The 20,557-nt window shown below is 46.5% G+C and overlaps 1 protein-coding gene across 1 annotated transcript in view; it reads right to left on the bottom strand.

The window, feature by feature from the left end:
- Positions 1-12,090, bottom strand: part of ARHGAP35 (Rho GTPase activating protein 35) — a 115,055-nt gene extending 102,965 nt beyond the window's left edge. The window contains exon 1 of the mRNA XM_018062659.1: positions 11,911-12,090. The gene's annotated coding sequence lies outside the window, so the exon portion shown is untranslated. The remainder of the gene's footprint in view (positions 1-11,910) is intronic.

Below are 20,557 nucleotides of genomic sequence, written 5' to 3'. Positions count from 1 at the left end.
GATGGGTGAGACCCTGGGAAGACCCCATAACTGGCTGCTGCTGTCGCAATTACAAGATGCCCATCAACAGCACTGCTGCTCCACGGGTCCAAAAACGTCTCCAGGCTCTCGTGAGGCACTCTAACATGCTGGCTTACCTAAGCAGCTTCATTAATCACACTGCTCCTTTTCATCCTCCCAGAAAACTGAAAGGCTGTCCAATGTGACAGAATTTCCACATCCACTGCTGGTATTTAGCACTCAAAAAAAAATAAAATCTGAACACAAAAAGTCTCTGCAGCAGGCAGAATAGTACTGAGGCCCATTTTACACATAAGAACGCGAGATAAATGACGTCCAAGGTCAAAAGCTGGTAAGAAGCAAAATGAAAAGAAAGGGTTCTTTACGTCACTAGAGGAAACCCAAGAGTCTAAGGACTGAAAGACTTCGAGGCTTTAGTTTCCCTGGTTTCTCTCAAAAGTCCTATCTTTAATTCAACAAATACCGTGCTCCTATTGACGTGTTTGTTCTAGGATAAAAGCGATGGGTTCACAGGATAAATGAGAGAACAAAAGGAAAAGTCCTGTGGAGCTTCCGAGCTGTTTTCCAATTTCTTCCTGATACCTAACCGTCAACCCTCCCACTACAAACGCACATCAGGTCTTCAGTGCTCTCCCTGGTGAAACAAAGAACGGCCAGTAAAAACATAGGTTCAGTATAGTTCAGTTCAGTCGCTCAGTCGTGTCCGACTCTACAACCCCATGAATCGCAGCACGCCAGGCCTCCCTGTCCATCACCAACTCCCGGAGTTCACTCAGACTCACGTCCATCGAGTCGGTGATGCCAGCCAGCCATCTCATCCTCTGTCGTCCCCTTCTCCTGCCCTCAATCCCTCCCAGCATCGGGGTCTTTTCCAGTGAGTCAACTCTTCGCATGAGGTGGCCAAAGTATTGGGAGTTTCAGCTTCAGCATCAGTCCTTCCAATGAACACCCAGGACTGATCTCCTTTAGGATGGGCTGGTTGGATCCCCTTGCAGTCCAAGGGACTCTCAAGAGGCTTTTCCAAAACCACAGTTCAAACGCATCAATTCTTCGGCGCTCAGCTTTCTTCACAGTCCAACTCTCACATCCATACATGACCACAGGAAAAACCATAGCCTTGACTAGATGGACCTTTGTTGGCAAAGTAATGTCTCTGCTTTTGAATATGCTGTCTAGGTTGGTCATAACTTTCCTTCCAAGGAGTAAGCGTCTTTTAATTTCATGGCTGCAATCACCATCTGCAGTGATTTTGGAGCCCCCCAAAATAAAGTCTGACACTGTTTCCCCATCTATTTCCCATGAAGCGACGGGACCAGATGCCATGATCTTAGTTTTCTGAATGTTGAGCTTTAAGCCAACTTTTTCACTCTCCTCTTTCACTTTCATCAAGAGGCTTTTGAGTTCCTCTTCACTTTCTGCCATAAGGGTGGTGTCTTGTGTGCAAATGTCTTGTTGGTAACAACAATACAAAGAAGGTGAAAATTTAAATTTCCAAATTATTCCCTATTCAAAACAAAACATGAACTTAGATCACTTTCTTTCTCATAATAAGATGACATCTACCTTTCTGGTCAATGCATTCTTGTGTTTGAATGTTCAGTCACACTTAATTCCTCAAGATAAGATAAAAAAAAAAATTAGGCCACTGGTCTTCTAAATTTTTTACTTTCTGGTACAGAAACAGGGTGTTCCTTGTGTTACCTATAAGGGAAAAACTGCTTTTGTTTTATAAACGGTGTGTCAACTCTCAGAGAGAAGTCTTGTTCTGTACAACTGGTACTCTACATGGTATAGATCCAACGGGGAGGATAAAGGAAAACTACTTGTCTCCCTATACCTCTACCCGCTGGAGCTACAAAGAGTTAATATGTTCCCTCTTTTCCTCTTCTGCTTTACAGTCCTTAATTTATTTTAATAGTACAATTAATCAAACGTGAGATAATTTAACTCTTAAAAGATTTTTGGCCCATAAAGAGGAGGACATAACTAGCTCCATGTCCATTCCTGATTGTGACCGAGAAAAGAAAGAAGTGATACACTAATGGCTCCTTTAAAACAAGCATGGCTGAGGGCAGGGGGATATCATGCTGAAGAGAACAGCGCCTCCCTGGTGGCTCAGATGGTAGAGTCGGCCTGCAGTGCGGGAGACCTGGATTAGATCCTTGGGTCAAGAACATCCCCTGGAGGAGGAAATGGCAACCCACTCCAGGATTCTTACCTGGGGAATTCCATGGACAGAGGAACCTGGCAGGCTATAGTTCATGGGGTTGCAAAGAGGTGGACACGACTGAGTGACTAGGGTATAGCTATCAGTAAGGAAGTAAGACTTTTATTCTTCTCATCTCTGGGATGAAATCAGTTCTGTAAAGTATATGGCACACCAGAGAAAGTGCTAGAATGTAAGGGCTCCAAGCAAAAGCTCTGAACCAGACTGCTGACCTGTCAGCCTGGTGGCCTTAAGTGCCCTTAGGGAGCCTCAGTCCCCGCTCTGTTCTACCACCTACCTCAGGGCAGAGGATTATGGTGAGGAGGACAGGAGGGAACACACAGGGACCTCCTGGCACTCAGGAAGCAACTGTTGCTATTGCATGGTAATGCTGCTATGCATGCATGCCTGCTAAGTTGCTTCAGTCGTGTCCAACTCTTTGTGACCCTATGGACCGTAGCCCACCAGGCTCCTCTGTTCACAGGATTTCCCAGGCAAGAATACTGGAGTGGGTTGCCATTTCCTCCTCCAGGGGATCTTCCTGACCCGGGGATCAAACCCGCATCTCTCGCATTGGCAGGTGGGTTCTTCAACACTAGCACACCCAGGAAGGCTATACTGCTATCATTAACTCAATTACTGCTCTAAGAAGTGTGCCTGCCTTTACCTTCAAAGGTACTAAACCCCAACAGATCTCATGATTACTAAGTTCCTGCTTTTCAGCTCAATTTTTCTTTCATGTTTTCAAGAAAAACCAAACATAATACAACCACATTGCAAAAAAGTATTTTTAATCTTTTTTCTCTGAATCAAAAATAGCAAATCATTTTAGAAAAGTTGGGAAAACTCAGAAAAAAATCAATCACTCAAATTTCTGCAACACAGAGACAAATACTAATAGCATGCAGGCATATTTCTTCCACTTTTTCCCATATATGTTTTAAAATAACTGGAATCATACTGTTTATAGTTCTATATCCTGCTTTTTTCTCATACTTAAACTTCATTTTGCGTGTACTTTCCCATGTCAAGAATTCTCCAAAAGCATCCTTTTTTATGACTCCAGACTTTTCCATAAAGTGACCATTCCCATAAAGTTAAAACATTTAGATTGTTTCTTTTTTCCCCCAATAGGCATCACTATAATTAACATATTTATATCAAATTTTGGTCCTCATCTCCAGTTCTTGGTCAATACAGATACCTATAACCAGACCAAGGATTGTATCTCTTGCCAAACCGTTTTCCAGAAAGTTTGCCCCAGTCTGCCTGTCTGCCAGTCCCATCGTGAAGGCAGAGCAGTGACCATACCTATTTTCTTTTAATTCCAAGTAAACAGAGACCCCGAAAATCTGCAATTATAACACAAATAGAAGAGATCTGTAAGTACAAGATGCTTCTGACACTTCTAATTTGTATGAGATCACTAGTAACCCATTCATCATCAGGTATGTGACTGTGAACAAACTTGTACAAGTTAAAAATATGATCCCACACATTCACATTTGTATATTAAAGTCCTGAGAAGTACCTTATAGATAGATACTCTCAAATAGTTTTCAATTTATTAAGAACTGTGTGGGAGAAAATAAAATTAAAAAAGAAGAACTGAATAGGGGAAAAGAAAATCTGTGAAAAAGAAAATTATGCCTCAGCATATGAAAAAGGGGTCTGTACAACATGTATGGAGTGGAATGCCATTTCCTCCTCCAGGGGACCTTCCAGACCCAGGAATCGAACCCGGGTCTCCCCCATTGCAGGCAGACGCTTTACGGTCTGAGCCACCAGGGAAGCCCACAACATGTATGTAAGAAAATATATCTTCCTTGTATACATGTCAAATTATAACCACTTTAGCTAAAGTGGCCATTTTTAAGCCTTGTGGCTACTAACACCAGGCATATGCCAACAGCCCACTCCCGCAGCAGTTAAGAGGCCCTTTTCCTCATCTATCAAAGGTTTTATCTGCATTCTTCAACTGACTGCCCAAAGTGGAATAAATTCCCTATATGTCAGTAGCATTAAAGTATTTAATGATATCAGTCCATTAAAAATAGTATCACAAGAAAGGCACCCATCAGTCTTCCACCAACAAACTTAATAAGCATTTTTGAAAACTAAAGACCTAGTGATACTTTAAATGACCAAGCATTTAGGTACACTATTCCCAGTGAAACAATTCCCTTGAAGTGAAAGCCACTCTGGCTGAAGATGCTGATTTCAAAAATCTAATAATCTTGTATTAATGCAGTGCTGACTTTCATTTGTACACAATCAATTTGGTACTGAACAAAGAATCCTTTTTAATTGCCCGTGGCAATTAACAGTAATCATTTTCCTTCATCTTACTCTAAGTAGAGCAGGCTGAAATAGAGAAGCCTTGGTTTTGACCTTTCTATCTCTAAATGGAGATAGGAAGAAGTACCATGCAACAATAGTATTTTACACTTCAGGGGGCTATAGGCTGTAGCTGGGAAACATTCTTGCACCTCAACATTGTTTAAGAACTTTTTGAATTGGAATTAAAAAATATATATATATTATAGGGAGCTCCATACAAATAAGTCAAGGGGCAAAGCATATTTTCAGCTATACATTTCTAGCTGCACAGACAGTTTTCTCAGAATAAAATCTCTCAATTAGGAGCTATTCAGACACTTTTCTATTTGCCAAAGAAAAAACGGATTTAAGGCCACTCCATAACCAAACATTTCTACCTTATTTCTGTTAGATAAATTTACTTATAGTTTTGCTACCTCAGGTGTGAATCCAGGTCAGAAATAAAATGCTCAACTTCTTCAATACTGACTACAAAGATAAGCTGGTACTTGTGGCAGGGATTCCTTTTAAAATATTGGGATATGGAACCTGATGTTGCTCAGTCTCTGAATATGAGAATCTTTCAGATTACTATGGGACCGCCTCCGGAACAGCTAGAAATTAGTAAGAATAGTCTATTCAACATTTACTTCCCTCACCCCACCCCATATTACATATATAGTTAATTGTTTATAACTGACTACAATTCCTCAAGGAATTGAACTACAGCTTATTCTTATAGCCCAGAGAGGCAAGACAGTCTAATAAAATAAAGAGATTTTAGAGTCAGACAGATATGGATTCGTAACATGAGCTTACCATAAATTAGATCATATATTAGTTGCGTAGCCCTGGTCGAGACATTTATGATATGTGTGCATGCGTGTGGCTGTGTGTGTGTGTATAGGGATTAATGCTGAGCAGGAGGGCATGTCAAAAACGTCGGGGAGATGTGTATACTAACCGTAACGGCCACTTTTAGGCTTAAAACTCTTTAAGCGGCAGGCATGCCCCCAAAAAAGAAAAAAATCTTTGGCAGCAGCATGGCTTCAGTCAGCAGTAGTGAGGGCACAGGTATTTAGGTATGACTGGAAATGATGGAAACCAACTAGTATAATCCCTTCATTTTCCTCATGAAAAAACTGCAGCCCAGAAGTGAAAGGACTTGGCCACAGTCACACAGCTGGTAAGCGGCAGAGCCAGGGCTAGGACCCAGGTTTCTTCATGATCAGTTCAACATTCTTTACCATAGGAAGCTGTCTTTCAATTATTCAAGTTTGATTACCAAGCACAAGTATTACAATGGTGACCAGCAAGAGAACAGTTTCCAAAACAGAATGCAGACACTAAGGAAGCAGAAACAGTCTGAAGTACCTACAGATGCACGATGCAACGTCACAACTGCTGCAAATTTCACAAAACGACAACGTGTCCGTCCCAATAAAGGAAGATAAAGCAAACAGGCAAGGCTGCCTACTTTTGACTAAAACAAATATTACTTTCCTGTGAGGATGCTTCATGGCTGGTTCTCTGCTAGTATATCAAACTAATGGTGTCTCTGAACATTAGCAAAGCAAAGCAATGAAGACGAGACTGACACATGCCCAATACTATTTTCAAGAACTCTTCATAGACGAAGTCTGATAAAGCATTCTATCAAAAATTAAATAGAAATAAATTTGGGAGAAGATGAACATGAAAGATTTGTTTGCATTTCTTAATACCAGCAATTCAAGTGCTATTCAAACCACTGCTATTTGAGAGCCTAGGTCAACAATGACTCAGCTTGAAAATTTTCATACTGTTTTTTAGGAGGTATATGGTTTTAGTTATGTAGTTAATACAATCTGGATGCTCCTTTCTCCCCAAATTATAAACTATCTTCATGTGAATGTCTGAAAAAGAGGCAAGTATTTATTTTATATTTGAAAAAACATACAACAGGGGACTTCCCTGGTGGTCCAGTGGCTAAGACTCCAAGCTCTGAATGCAGGGGGCCAGAGGTTCAATTCCTGGTCAGGGAACTAGATCCCACATGTCGTGACTGAGACCCAATGCACCCAAATAAATAAACAAACAAAAACAAATAAATATTTAAAAAAAAGAAAAGAAAAAGCATACAACAGAGATAACGCAATTCATTATACGGTATCCCCTGGGGAAAGAGCCCCCTGCCCCACCACTGCCTGGCCCATTCTGGGTCACAGGATTTGATGGGGGCAGGACGGGGTGGGCGATGGGGGGTTAAGAGTAGTACCAAGAGGACAATCCCAGGTGTCCTGTCGTCTGTGATCCAGAACAAGAATCTACAATTAGAGCTGGTTGGCACACAAGACTCAAGCTGGGAATGATAAGCCCAGAGAGGTAAAGCACTTTGTCCAAGAGTCCATCTAACAGGTTAGAGCCTAGAGCAGGTCTCCTACCTGTATGTCCGATACTCTTTCAGCTACGACAGGAAGCCCTGTCATCATGCCCCTTGCAAGCTTTCCATTTCCCCAATATAACTGAGAAGGCTAGACTAGGCACTGATCTTCAAACTGCTGTTTCAAAGCCAAGGGGTTTCTGCTGGTCACTTCCCTCTTTAAATAGAGACTCTCCAAGGTTATTTCATATAGTGTGGAAAAGAAATTTTAAGTGACTGAACTAGAAGGTCAATGAACTGTCACAGAGACTGGGTATATTAACACACTGTTTAGACTGTCAGTGGGTGAATGACAATAGTCAGAGCACATTACCACCAAAAGGCCCTACAGGAGGCCCAGCACCTCTCAGAACAGCACAGCAGATGGAAGAGGGGAAAGCAGGCAAGACTAGAGGGAGACGACCAGGCTCACCTTTTCGATCTCCAACTGCACTGGCCCAATGCATTTCCTCCTTATATACAGACTGACCACACCTGTGAGGCTGTAGGTCACAGTCACCTATACAACCCTCACACTCCCCAGACTGTCCTTTGTCAACAAGTCACCATCAGGTCCATGGATATGCACACAGACAACTCCTTCCATGCGTCTAGGATCAAGAAAAATGATTGTTTTTGTGTGTGTGGCCACAGGCCTTACAGCATATGAAATCTTAGTTCCCCAACTAGGGGTCTGCACCCCTCTGCAGTGGAAGTGTGGAATCCCAACCCCTGGACTGCCAGGGAATCCCAGGAATGACTATTTTCTGATCCTTTTATTGTCCTAAATCTTTGGCCTTCATCATGGCAAGAAAAAAGGGGCAACAGATAAGGGAGGGCAGACACAGCCGAAAATTAAGGCTAATATAAAAAAACGAAGACAATCCTAATCAGGCCAGTAATAAAAAATTTTCTAAGCACGGCAAGAGCCCTTGAAGACACATTACTAGGTTGAAAACAGTTACCTACTGCCTGTCCCCACTCCACACCCCACCCCCAACTGGCACATTAAATGTTCCAGAAGGCCAAGGCTATCACCTCAGATTTCTGCAGCACCCAATTCCATCATGAAAACAAATGCTGATACAGGGGTTGGAGCCTCTGTCACCATCAGAGAAATCTGACAATCTCTGGAACATCAGTTCCCAGTCTCAGAAGAAAAACAGCTCTTTGTTCTTCTGTCTCCTCTCCTCCTATTATGTAAACTTAGGCTCTGGGCACGCAGAAACTTCCTATGCTGCCAGTGAAGTGAAAACCTGGAACACAAATTTAAGCAGTATTGCATACACAGTTGTTTTTATTCTTAATCAGCTATCACTTGCAGATTAAGAATAAAAACCAAAACAACTATTTATACCAACATAGGCAACATAAAAACTCAAATAAATTCAGAGAATTCATCAGAATTCTTTTCATCAAACGAACAGAAATGAACAAAAATGAACCAAAACCTTCAAGTCAATAATGGTGAAAACAAATGTCAAAGATAATTTACCAGATTCTGCTTGTCACAAAATTTAAAGTCCTGAGAACTTAGGCAAAAGGAGCCATAAGGATCTACTATTCATTCCCTCTCACTGTCTCATATACAAATGCCCTAATGTTTGATGAGTCAGTGGTCTAATTCTGTAGATGACAACGAATGGTTTTTATTTCACATGTATTCATACAGAACTATTTCTAAATTTAAGTGGTGAAGTAAACAAAGTTTGATGATAGCTCAGTTAAGAAAGTCCTTCCAGTAAATGCTCCTTCACAGCTGGATGGCTGCTTTAATATGCAACTGCCCTAGGCCACAGGGGGGAAAAAAAAAATCAGGCTTTTCATCTACTTAAGAAATAAAATAAACAAACCTAGAACATGCAAAAGGTTCCCTCTCCCAAATTAAGGAAGGAGAATGCTTGGATGGTTTTCTGTGAAACCACCTCTTCCTCTGAATGAATTTCCTATATTCCACCTCCAACAGAAGATCACTGGAGAAAACAGCTCAGGGAAAGGCAACAAGGTACATTTTTCAGGTAATAAACCAAAAATCCAATCATATCAGCCCGTCCCTGGCACTCATTTCTCTACCAAATCACGGCGGTCAAAAGGCCTGGGAGTGTCAGGGCCCATCCACATACTCCTGGTTCACCAATGAGTTCCCTCCTTCTCCCAAGCATGCAGCTACATAGAGGAATTCAGCTTCTGCAGCTGGAAGCGCCTGCAATACCAGAGGGCAGAAATCTGAGTGACACTTGGCACTCTCTGTTTCAACAAACAACCGCAAAGAGCTTTCCAAAGCCAGGCCCTCACCATTTTGAAGACCAGGAAGCTGAATCCTTCCTGGGGCAGAGGTGAAAAAGAAACAAGCCCACCTTCCTTCAACCCTTCCCAAAGGTCACAGAGCAAACCAGAGGCCATCAAGGAAGCCAAGCAAGACTGGCAGCTTCTGCAGACCCAGAACAGTAAACACCAAGTGTGGCCATAACCTCTGTGGGGCTGGGGAGAAGTTGAGAACTGGCATTTCTCCAGCTAAAGGCGAAATAAAAATAGGACTTGTCAGCTGGAAAACACAAACAAACAAAAAAACACACTCCTAAGTTCTCCTAAAAGATGCTGCCTTGGAGGTGAAAGGGGGAGAGGGTACAACTGCCTCTTTATGATAGCTGAGAAGAGGAGGGAGGCAAAGTGAGAGAGAGAAGACTGACCTGTGAGCAGCTGCATTCTCCTTTTCCAAAGGACACAAAACTGCAAAGCCTCAGGACTCAAAGGGGTGGGGATGCAAAATGGGAGTGGGAAAGAAAAGCGGGGCAATGGAAAGAGAACTACCTCCACCATCACTACGCTTGGTAAAAGTGGGGGAAATAGGGGCGACACTCCCCGACTCGAGAGAGCACTTGTTAATCAACCAACCCCAGCTATTTACCCAGATCTCACAGGATCCCTGGAGATAAAACCCTCAGAGTCAGAGTGCTGAGCGAATCTGTAGTCTAAATGTGAACATAAGCATCCTAGGCCCAACCCAGTCCCTTCCTCCCCAAAGCTGTGAGATGGAGACTAGAGAAAGGCATACCTGAAGAGGAGAAGTAACCCGGTGGGGAACAGGCAGGTCAAGAGAGGAGCTGGGAGAAGCAAATCTGATAGGAACTACAAGGGAAGAGAAGCAGTCTAGCAAGATACAACAGGAAAGAAAAGATGAGGGAGAAACCCAGGCAGTGAAGACCAGAACTGCGAGAGGGATCACAAAAGGGACGGAGATTCTAGTCAAGAACTGAGACAGCTTCAAGAGGAAGCTGGGCTGAAGGGAGTGACAGGTAGGAAGGCTTGGGGAAACATCTCTATACTGAGCAGACCCAGAGGAAGGAGACTCAAAAAACGAGGTAAGAAGCAGGGTAAAAGGGGGAGGACCCATTCAAGAAAGGAGAGAGTGGAGATTGAGGGCTGAATCAAAATGGGGTGGGGGGAGAAGATCAGGGGGAAAACTTAGAATTGAGAGGCAACAGAGAGGCGAGGCAGTCACAAGATGACCAGACTTAAAGAGGACCACTTCAAGAGGAGACAGCAGTAGGAAAATTAAAATGGGTCCAAAACATAGGTGGACAACTGTGGACAGCTCCCAAAGGGGCAGAGCTGGGAGGAAAACATTAGAGGGGATGGGGTGGAATTGAACAAGTGCCAAGAGCAGGTGCAAAAAGGATCTGGGGCAGGTCTGGGATGCAGAATGGGAAGCGAAGGGAGGTGATGGATCAGAGAGAAATTCCCAGTCTTTCAGTAAGGCCCCAAATAGAGAGGACATGCCTTGGAGAAACAGACTGCAAGCAGGTCTTCAGCAAAGAAGAAATGAAGGGGAGACAGGGCAAAGGAAGCGGGAACAAATGAGTGCAACGGCTCCAAAGAGGGCCAATAAGGAGGTGGCGGAGAGAAGAAACCTCAACCGGGGACTGCAGGGCGTCAGGCTGCGCCGAGGCTGAGTTAGGGAGAAAGGTCGCAGGAACGAGAGAGCTGCAGGGTCAGAGAAGGGGGTGGAGGCTGCTTCAAGGAAAGCCAAGTCAGAAAGCAAGCAGGCTGGAGGGCACCGCAAGATCTTAGACTGGACGAGGGGCAGAGTGGGGAGGCAAAAGGGTCTGGAAGAGAGGCAAGGATCTGAATGGCAAAAAATGGAGTAAGATCGGAGGGGAGGAGGCGAGCATGGCGCGTTGGAGTCCAAGAGGGGGCAGGGGACTGCATCGAGATCGGCAGGGGTCAGAGTCCAGGGGTATCCCATGGGGAGCGGGGCCGGGAGGAGGCGGCAGGTTTTGTCAGTGGGCAGTAGGGCCCAAGAGGGACGTGGAATTAAGCCCAAGGAGAAGACCTGGGGGCAGTAGTGCCAAGATGAACAGGGTCTCGGATGAATCACCGAGGAGGTGGAACCGCAGGTCCTAGACGGACAGCTCCTGGGGGTGCAGCAGCGGAGGGGAACAGGACATAGGGGACGGACCCAGGGTGCTGAGAGCGGAATCGGAGGAGGCAGACGGGTCACGAATCTGAACGTGGGGGTCCAGAATTCAGGGATGCGGAATGGTCCCAAGAGCACTGCAGAGTCTAGGGGTGAGGTGGGGGGGAGAAGGGCATTACTGAGGGGCGGAAGAGAGAAGGCGGAGGCGTAGAATTGGGAGCAGAGTGGCTGGAGTCGGAGGGTGGGGGGAAGCCGAGGCAGACACGGAGATCTCAATGGATTGGAGGGTGGGGGCAGACGCGGCGACAGCAGGGCGGCGGCGGGCAGGGGCAAGTCCGAAGGGCAGGCGGGCCCCGGCTGGCCGGGCCGCAGCGCGAGGCGGCGGGGCCGGCGGAGCCCGGGGGCTGGGGGGCCGCTCCCTCCCCTCCCCCTCCGGCTCCTCCATTGTTCGCGGGCTCCGGGCCCCGCCGTCCCCGCCTCCCCCTGGACCCCGCAGCGGGGCGGCGCCCGGCCTCGCCGCCCGGGCCCGCGAGCTCGCGCACTCACCAGCTGGGCGCCCTCAGCGCCGCCCTGGCCTTCGGGATCCCGGCAGCGGCGACGGCGGCCCCGGCGCCATGTTCTGCTGCTCCTCGTCCAGCGGCGGCTGAGGCGGCGGCGGCGGCGGCGGCAGCTCCGGCGGCGGGGGGCCGGGCGGACCCTCCCTCGCGGGCTCCCTCCTCCGCCTCCTCCACCTCCTCCCGCCGCTCCGCGGCTCTCCCTCGGGGCGGGGGGGCGGGGAGGGGAAGGGGGGAGGGGCGGGAACCAGGGGGAGGGCGGACCAGCCTCTCTCACTCGCTCCCTCCCTCCCTCCCTCGCAATGGCGGCGGCGGCGCCTCCTTCCTGCGGCCGCCGCTCCCGCGCGCGCTCCCCCTCGCTACTGCGCGTGCGTGGCGCGGGGACCGTTGCAGGGGGATAACGGCCCCTGAAGCGCGCGCCGCGAGGGGATAGCCGGCGCGTGGCGGGGAGAAGCGAGAGCGCGTGCGCGCCCGAGGGACTCACTGCCACCGCAGCGGCCGTGTCCAGGGAACGGGCGCGGAGGGCGCAGTGCGCGTGCGCTCTCTCCCCCCCGCCGCCCCCCCCCCCGCAACACACACAAAATGCAGCTACTGCGGTGGCTGCAGCGCCAGACAGAGCGCGAGGAGACCTGCGACTGAGCAGAGGACTGGAGTGGACAAGAGCGCGTGCGCGGGTAGGGCTGCCAGCCGCTGCGGCTACTCGCGCGAGGCGGAGGGAGTGGTCCTCGAGAGGCGCGCGCACCCTTGCGCGCACCAGAAGCAGCCAAAACCCTTCTCGCGCCGGCTCTTGGAGAAAGCAGGAGGGGAGAGGCATGGCCTGGCTTTGGGGGCGGGGGCGAAGGGCGCGATCCCGCTCGCGCGGGACCTGACCAGCCAATAAGAGGCAAGGGGAGGTGGGTTTGCCGCGCGAGCGCAGCCCCCGGGATAACGGAGGAGGAGAGAAGGAGCGACGTAACGTGGGGCGGTGGGGCGGGGCTGAGGAGGAGGGAGTGCACCCAGTGGGGAGTTGATTGGGGGACACCGGGAGGCGTGGCCCGCCCCAGCCCAATAGGAGCCTCGAAATTCGTCGTTCCGGAAGAAGGGGCGGGGCTGCGAAGCGCGTGCTCTTTTCCCTGGCAGCGAAGAAAATTTGCAGGCAACGCGCGCATTATTACAAATTGCTTTGGGTTCCGTGATCCCCAAATCTCGGGAGACGGGAGAGGGCCTGGTCCCGCATACATCCCTGGCCTCCAAGTCAACATTGTGCCAATGACTGCAAATCAAATGTCAGTTTGGGCGCCCTGAGGGGAAATAGTAGTGATGGGAAGGGGCACCGCTGTAACCCCTGAGTTCCTTCCTCTGAACTGAAGAGGGGTTCCTCTGGGAGCCCTCCGGAAGTACGGATCGTGGAAGATGAGTGTTCTGGGAACCTAGTCAATATTTAAGGAATGCATGAAGAAAAGCTATGTTTCTTATTGCATTTTTCGTTTCTTTGCTCAGTCTCTTCATCTTAAAAGTAGAATGGCAATCTTATCTCTAAGTAAGACTTGTTGGGAGAATTGAATGAATTCTACTTGTGCTGAAAATCATGCCTTGCTCTATAAACACTGATAAAATTACATGCGGTCAAATTTTGTTTTTCGGTGGGGTTTTTTTTTTTTTTTTTGGAGGTCATTGCTTTTTAAAAATTGAAGTATAGTTAATTTACAATGTTGTGCTAGATGCGCTCAAATTTTAAAGCATCTCAGTAAATAAAGATTTTCTGATTAGTGGAAGTTTGTTTTCTAGCATTGTGGGCGAAACAAATCCAGTGCCTGGGCCAGATTTTCTCTACATGTCACTGCAAGCCCTGATTTGTAAGCGATTTTGAAATCTATCACTTGAGAAAACCAGAAAAACCTGGGGAGAAGGGACATCGGATTCCCCTACCTCAAATTAATATGTGTTTATAACTCCAATGCAGTGTTCTAGGTCCTTTGAATATTGGGAAATTTTTGAACTGGCAGCACCTAGAGAAGAGAGAAGCCTGGGCTCACTCTGGATCCAGATGCCCCTCCTCCCTTCTTTTGGAGCCTATCAACTCTGTCTTATTCAAGTCTTGCTTGAGGTCACTTCCTCTGGGTGGCCTCCCAGATTTGACGTGACCCCTCATACTTTATAAAAATAGGCACTTTATGCAGGCAACATTCTAAAGCACTTCAAACGTATTAACTCACTTAATCCTCACACTTTACAAGTAGTTTGGGGTTGTTATTATTCTACTAAACTAAGGCACAGAGAGGTTACACAGCTAGTGAGTGGCAAATGTGAGATTTAAACTCAGACAACAGGGGTCAGATAGTCACACACTTTGTTCTTTTTCATAGCACTCCATCAGGGGTTGAAGTTCTGTATTGGCATCACCATATTATGTGGGAACCCTCTGAAGCCAGGAACTCTGGCTAGATTCTCAGTCTGAAAGATGACCCACACTAAATACTTGCTTATGAATAAATGAATGAATCCAGTGGTGAACAAAGGGAGTGATGGCCGGCACTGAGGGCATGGTAGCCAAGACACAATCCTTGTTTTATAACTAACTCTAATCCTCTTTCAGATACTAGTTCAGATGTCCCCTCTTCCAAGACGCCCTCCCACAGACTGTTTCCAAATTGGGAAAGGAGTAGTCAAGGTTGTATATTGTCACCCTGCTTATTTAACTTATATGCAGACTACATCATGCAAAATGCTGCCTGGATGAAGCACAAGTTGGAATTAGGATTGGCAGGAGAAATATCAATAACCTCAGATATTCAGATGATACCACCCTTAGGACAGAAAGTGAAGAGGAACTGAAGAGTCTCTTGATGAAAGTGAAAGAGGAGAGTGGAAAAAGCTGGCTTGAAACTCAACCTTCGAATAACTAAGATCATGGCATCAGGTCACATCAGTTCATGGCAAATAGATGGGGAAACACTGGAAGAGAGAGACTTTATTTTCTTGGGCTATGAAATCACTGCCGACAGTGACAGCAGCCATGAAATTAAAAGACGCTTGCTCCTTGGAAGAAAAGCTATGACAAACCTGGACAGCATATTAAAAAGCAGAGACATTGGAGAAGGAAATGGCAACTCACTCCAGTACTCTTGGCTGGAGAATCCCTTGGACAGAGGAGCCTGGTGGGCTACAGTCCATGGGGTCCCAGAGTCAGACACAACTGAGTGACTGATACATACACAAAGTTGAGGAGATGCTTGATGGTGCAGGGGTACACTTTATCTACTCTCCCATCTCCTGCAGGAAGCAGGATGCGGCAGGCAGCACCTGGAAGGCAGGATGGCTCGCCCCCTCCCCCATCCCTCCTGGAAGTCTTGGGGCCTCAGTGCCTGCAACAACTGGCCTTGGGCAAATGAAAGACTAAGTTGTTTACTGAAAAAAAAAAAAAAAAAAGCAGAGATATTACTTTGCCAAGAAAGGTCCATGTAGTCAAAGCTATGGTTTTTCCAGTAGTCATGTATGGATGTGAGAGTTGGACCATAAAAAAAGCCAAGCACCAAAGAATGATGCTTTTGAACTGTGGTGTTGGAGAAGTCTCTTGAGAGTCCCTTGGACTGCAAGGAGATCAAACCAGTTAATCCTAGAGGAAATCAGTCTTGAATATTCATTGGAAGGACCGATGCTGAAGCTGAAGCTTCAATACTTTGGCCACCTGATGTGAAGAACTGACTTATTACAAAAGTCCCTGATGCTGGGAAAGATTGAAGGCAGGAGGAGAAGGGGATGACAGAGGATGAGATGGTTGGATAGCATCACCTACTCAATGGACATGAGTTTGAGCAAGCTCTAGGAGTTGGTGATGGACAGGGCAAACCCATGTGCTGTAGTCCATGGGGTCGCAAAGAGTCAGACACCACTGAGCCACTGAACTAGGCTTGCACAGCACCTTTGGGTCCTCCAACCAAGCCCTGACCACCCTGGGTTTCCGATATACTGATAGGTCTTTCCCACCAGACTGTGAGCCCCATGAGGACAGGACTCAATTGAGGCTGTCTCAATTGATGCTAATGTTCCTAGCACCTGTCCAGGCACAAGGCAGGGGCTCAGGCAGTGTTTCCGTGGATGAAGGAAGGGAATCATCAAGGAGGGCCTTCCCAGCTCTGCATTTCTTTCCAGTGCACAAGAGAGCGGGTGTTAGCTAAGCAAGCCAACCACCGGAAGCAGGTTTCCCTGGGGGCAGTCGCCTCCCGCGCACCCAGCTAAACTCCACTGCAGGATAAACAGATAAGCGAGAAAACATTTAGCTGACAGAGGTGCCGACTGTCAACGCAGGCCGTTGTCAAGTTGTCAAAATTTCCCCAGCATGGCTCTAGAGGCCCAAATAGCTGGGATTGGATTCCCCACTAATCGTGGAGCTGGAGTAGGTCAGAAGAGGGACCCGAGAATTTAGATCCGCATTCAAGAGATGCACAGATAGAAAAGTCTGCAAGAGTTTTGCGCAGAGGGTGTAAATGCTAGGGCATATTCTCTCCATTCCTCCGAGTCTGAAAGAATCAAAGGGTGGGGACCTGGTCTCAGATTGACGAAAGAGTCAGTGAGCTCACAGCGCCGCCTACAAACCGAACTGGGGAAACTGCAGCTAGCTGATGCTTCTAGGGATGTCCGAGAAGGGTGAACTCTTCTGCCATTGGCCGGAAGAGCAGCCAATAACGAGGAAGGAACAGGAAGCGGGGATGCAGGGATTCACTGCAAAATCCCAGCATGGTGGGTACAAGATAAACGTCTGATGGAAAGATCGGTGATGAACATCCCAATTTCTATCAGCTTTACAATGGAGGGAATTCCCTGGCGCTCTCAATCCCTGAGAAGGGAACTAAGATCCCACAAGACGTTCCGCTGGACCAAAAAAATAAAATAAATTTTTAAAACTTAAAAAATAAAATTAAAAAGAGACAGATCCTGGACTTTCCTGTCAGTCCAGTGGTTAAGATTCCACGTTTCCACTACAGGGGGCGCCGGTTCGATCTCTGGTCAGAGAGCTAAGATACCACATGCCACACAGCGTGGCCAAAAAATAGAAAGAAAAGATTGATCCTATTTTTTTCTTATTAAAAGTCTTTCTCTTTTAATTAATCAATTTATTTATTTTAGTCCTGAGGCATGGCATGTTCCAGACCAGCGCACCCGTCAGGGAAAGTCTTGATAGATACTATGTTTTAAAATGGAAATATAACACGCATGGAACAACAGACTGGTTCCAAATAAGAAAGGGAGTACATCAAGGCTGTATATTGTCACCTTGCTTATTTAACTTATATGCAGAGTACATCATGAGAAACGCTGGGCTGGATGAAGCACAAACTGGAATCAAGATTGCCGGGAGAAATATCAATAACCTCAGATATGCAGATGACACCACCACCCTTATGGCAGAAAGTGAAGAAGAACTAAAGAGCCTCTTGATGAAAGTGAAAATGGAGAGTGAAAAAGTTGGCTTAAAGCTCAACATTCAGAAAACGAAGATCATGGCATCCAGTCCCATCACTTCATGGGAAATAGATGGGAAAACAGTGGAAACAGTGGCTGACTTTATTTTTCTGGGCTCCAAAATCACTGCAGATGGTGACTGCAGCCATGAAATTAAAAGATGCTTACTCCTTGAAAGGAAAGTTATGACCAACCTGCTGCTGCTGCTGCTGCTAAGTCGCTTCAGTCGTGTCCAACTCTGTGCGACCCCATAGACGGCAGCCCACCAGGCTTCCCCGTTCCTGGGATTCTCCAGGCAAGAACACTGGAGTGGATTGCCATTTCCTTCTCCAATATGACCAACCTAGACAGCATATTAAAAAGCAGAGACATTACTTTGTCAACAAAGGTCCGTCTAGTCAAGACTATGGTTTTTCCAGTGGTCATGTATGGATGTGAGAGTTGGACTATAAAGAAAGCTGAGCGCAGCAGAAGAATTGATGCTTTTGAACTGTGGTGTTGGAGAAGACTCTTGAGAGTCCCTTGGACTGCAAGGAGATCCAACCAGTCCATCCTAAAGGAGATCAGTCCTGGGTGTTCATTGGAAGGAATGATGTTGAAGCTAAAACTCCAGTGCTTTGGCCACCTGATATGAAGAGCTGACTCATTTGAAAAGACCCCGATGTTGGGAAAGATTGAAGGCAGGAGGAGAAGGGGACAACAAAGGATGAGATGTTTGGATGGCATTACCGACTCAATGGACATGAGTTTGGGTGGACTCTGGGAGTTGGTGATGGACAGGGAGTCCTGGCGTGCTGCGGTTCATGGGGTGGCAGAGTCGGACACGACTGAGCAACTGAACTGATAACACGCATACTAAGAAGAACACAAATCACAAGTGTACAGTTCAATGAATATTCCAAAAGAATATGCCCCTGTAACCAGCACCGAGGTAAAAAAAAAAAAGAATATGACCAATCTCTGAGAAGACCTCCCTCCATGTCCCTCTCCAGTCATTGATTTCTATGCCTTTTTTAGTTTTGCCAGTTTTAATATTTTACTTAAAGTGAATTAAGTTACCTCTTTTGATCAACATAGCTCATTGGATTTACCCATATTATTTTAAATAAATGGAGATTGTTCATTCTTGGTGCTGTGTAGTATTCCACAGAACGAAGGCTCCAGTATGTATTTGCTTCCCCGGTAGCTCAGCTAGTAAAGAATCCACCTGTCCATGCAGGAGACACGAGAGACACGAATTCAAACCCTGGGTCAGGAAGATCTCCTGGAGAAGGAAATGGCAACCTACTCCAGTATTCTCGACTGGAAAATTCCATGAGCAGAGGTGCCTGGTAGGCCACACAGTCCATGCGGTTGCAGAGTCAGACATGACTGAGCGCGAGCACAAGTGCGCGTGCGTGCGCACACCCACACACATACACTCACACACACACAATGTACTTACTCATTCTACTGTTGGTGAGTAGTTTCCACTTTTTGGCTATTATGAATAGTGCATGTCTTTTGGTAAATATGTGTACTCATTCCTGCTAGGTACGTACCGAAGAGTGGAATTGCTTGTCATAAGGTGTACATGAGTACTCTAACCAGTTTCCCAAAGTGGATGTTATTTATATTCCTAGAGACATTTAGAAAAATTTCAGCTGCTCCATGTTTCCCCAAACACTTGATACTGTCCAATCTTTTTAACGTTGGCCATTCTAATGGCTGTGTAGTGGTGTCGTTGTGATCTTAATTTGTCTTTCCCCAGTGATTAATGAGGTTGAACATAATTTCCTATATACATGAACCATCTGAATAGCAGCTTTTGTGAAATGCTATTCAAATCTTTGCCCATTTTACTGTTGCTGTATACTTTTAATTATTTTTAATACCTAATAATACATGAATTTCTCATCCTTGAAAAAAATACTCCAGCTAAGATGGAAGCTCCTTGGGCAACCCAACCCCATCCTCTTGCCTCTCCCAAAATGTGTTTTCTTCTAGACTTCTCTATATATTTGCCTGGATGCGAGTATTTTGTTGTGACCGCATATGCACTGGTTGACTCTCCCCCTATCAACGTGCATTCTGTCTCTTTCCAGTTTCTCTCTATGGCAAGCACGTTGTAATGGGATCAAAAGGAGAGGATCCTTCTCGGTTCTAAAGAGGAAGGGCTGGGGCTGGCCCTTTCTGTCTATAGCTATAGAAAATAGATAGGGACTTCCCAGTGGTTAAGACTGCATGCTTCCGCCGCAGGGGGTGCAGGTTCAACCCTTGGTTGGGGAACTAAGATGTCAGATGCTGTGAGGTGCAGAAGAAAAAAAAAGATTAAAAAACAGAGTATAGATATATATTCTAGACAGATTTCTGTCTATATTTACAGAATACATAGATATATTGTTAGACGCCTGTTATATATAGTAATATATACACATATATATTGTTATGTGCTTGTGCTTAGTCACTCAGTTGTGTTCGGCTCTTTGCAACTCCATGGACTGTAGCCCCCCAGGCCCCTCTGTCCATGGGATTTTCCAGGCAAGAATACTGGAGCAGGTTACCATTTCCTTCTCCAGGGGAATCTTCCTGACCCAGGGATCGAACCCAAGTCTCCAGTGTCTTCTGCATTGCAGGTGGGTTCTTTACCAACTGAACCATCAGGGAAGCCCCCATATATTGTTATATATGTATAAATGTATACATATGTATACATACAGATATATGTATACATATATATGCACACACATACACACACATTATATACATATAGACAGACTCACACTCCAAACCACCCAAGCCATGAGATTCTTGAGAGCAGAGACAAAGTCTGTTCCCTCCCTGCACACTCACCTGGCTTTGTCCCTAACACCTCATCTGGGCCAGGTGCTTCTACTTGAAACGATTGTGGTAGCCGGGCCTCCAAGACGGCCCCCACTGATTCTCACTGGTATTCAGGTCCCCTTTTACATTGGATAGGGCAGTTCCGTGTACTGATAAGATATTGTGTAAATCACAGGGTGTGACTTTGAGGCCAGGTCATAAAAAATAGGGCAGCTATTGACCTGCCCCTTCTTGGCTCATTCACTCTGGGGGAAAACCACTGTCACGTGAGGACACTCACGTGTCCTAACGGAGAGGGCCACCTGGCGAGGAACTGAGGCCTCCTGCCAACAGCCAGCATCAATCAGCCAACGCTGTTAGGGAGCCCCTGGGAA

Source organism: Capra hircus, chromosome 18 (assembly GCF_001704415.2).
Source record: "Capra hircus breed San Clemente chromosome 18, ASM170441v1, whole genome shotgun sequence".
NCBI classification, from domain to species: domain Eukaryota; kingdom Metazoa; phylum Chordata; class Mammalia; order Artiodactyla; family Bovidae; genus Capra; species Capra hircus.
The sequence above is the reverse complement of the archived record's forward strand: the minus strand, read 5'-3'. Positions and strand labels throughout refer to the sequence as shown.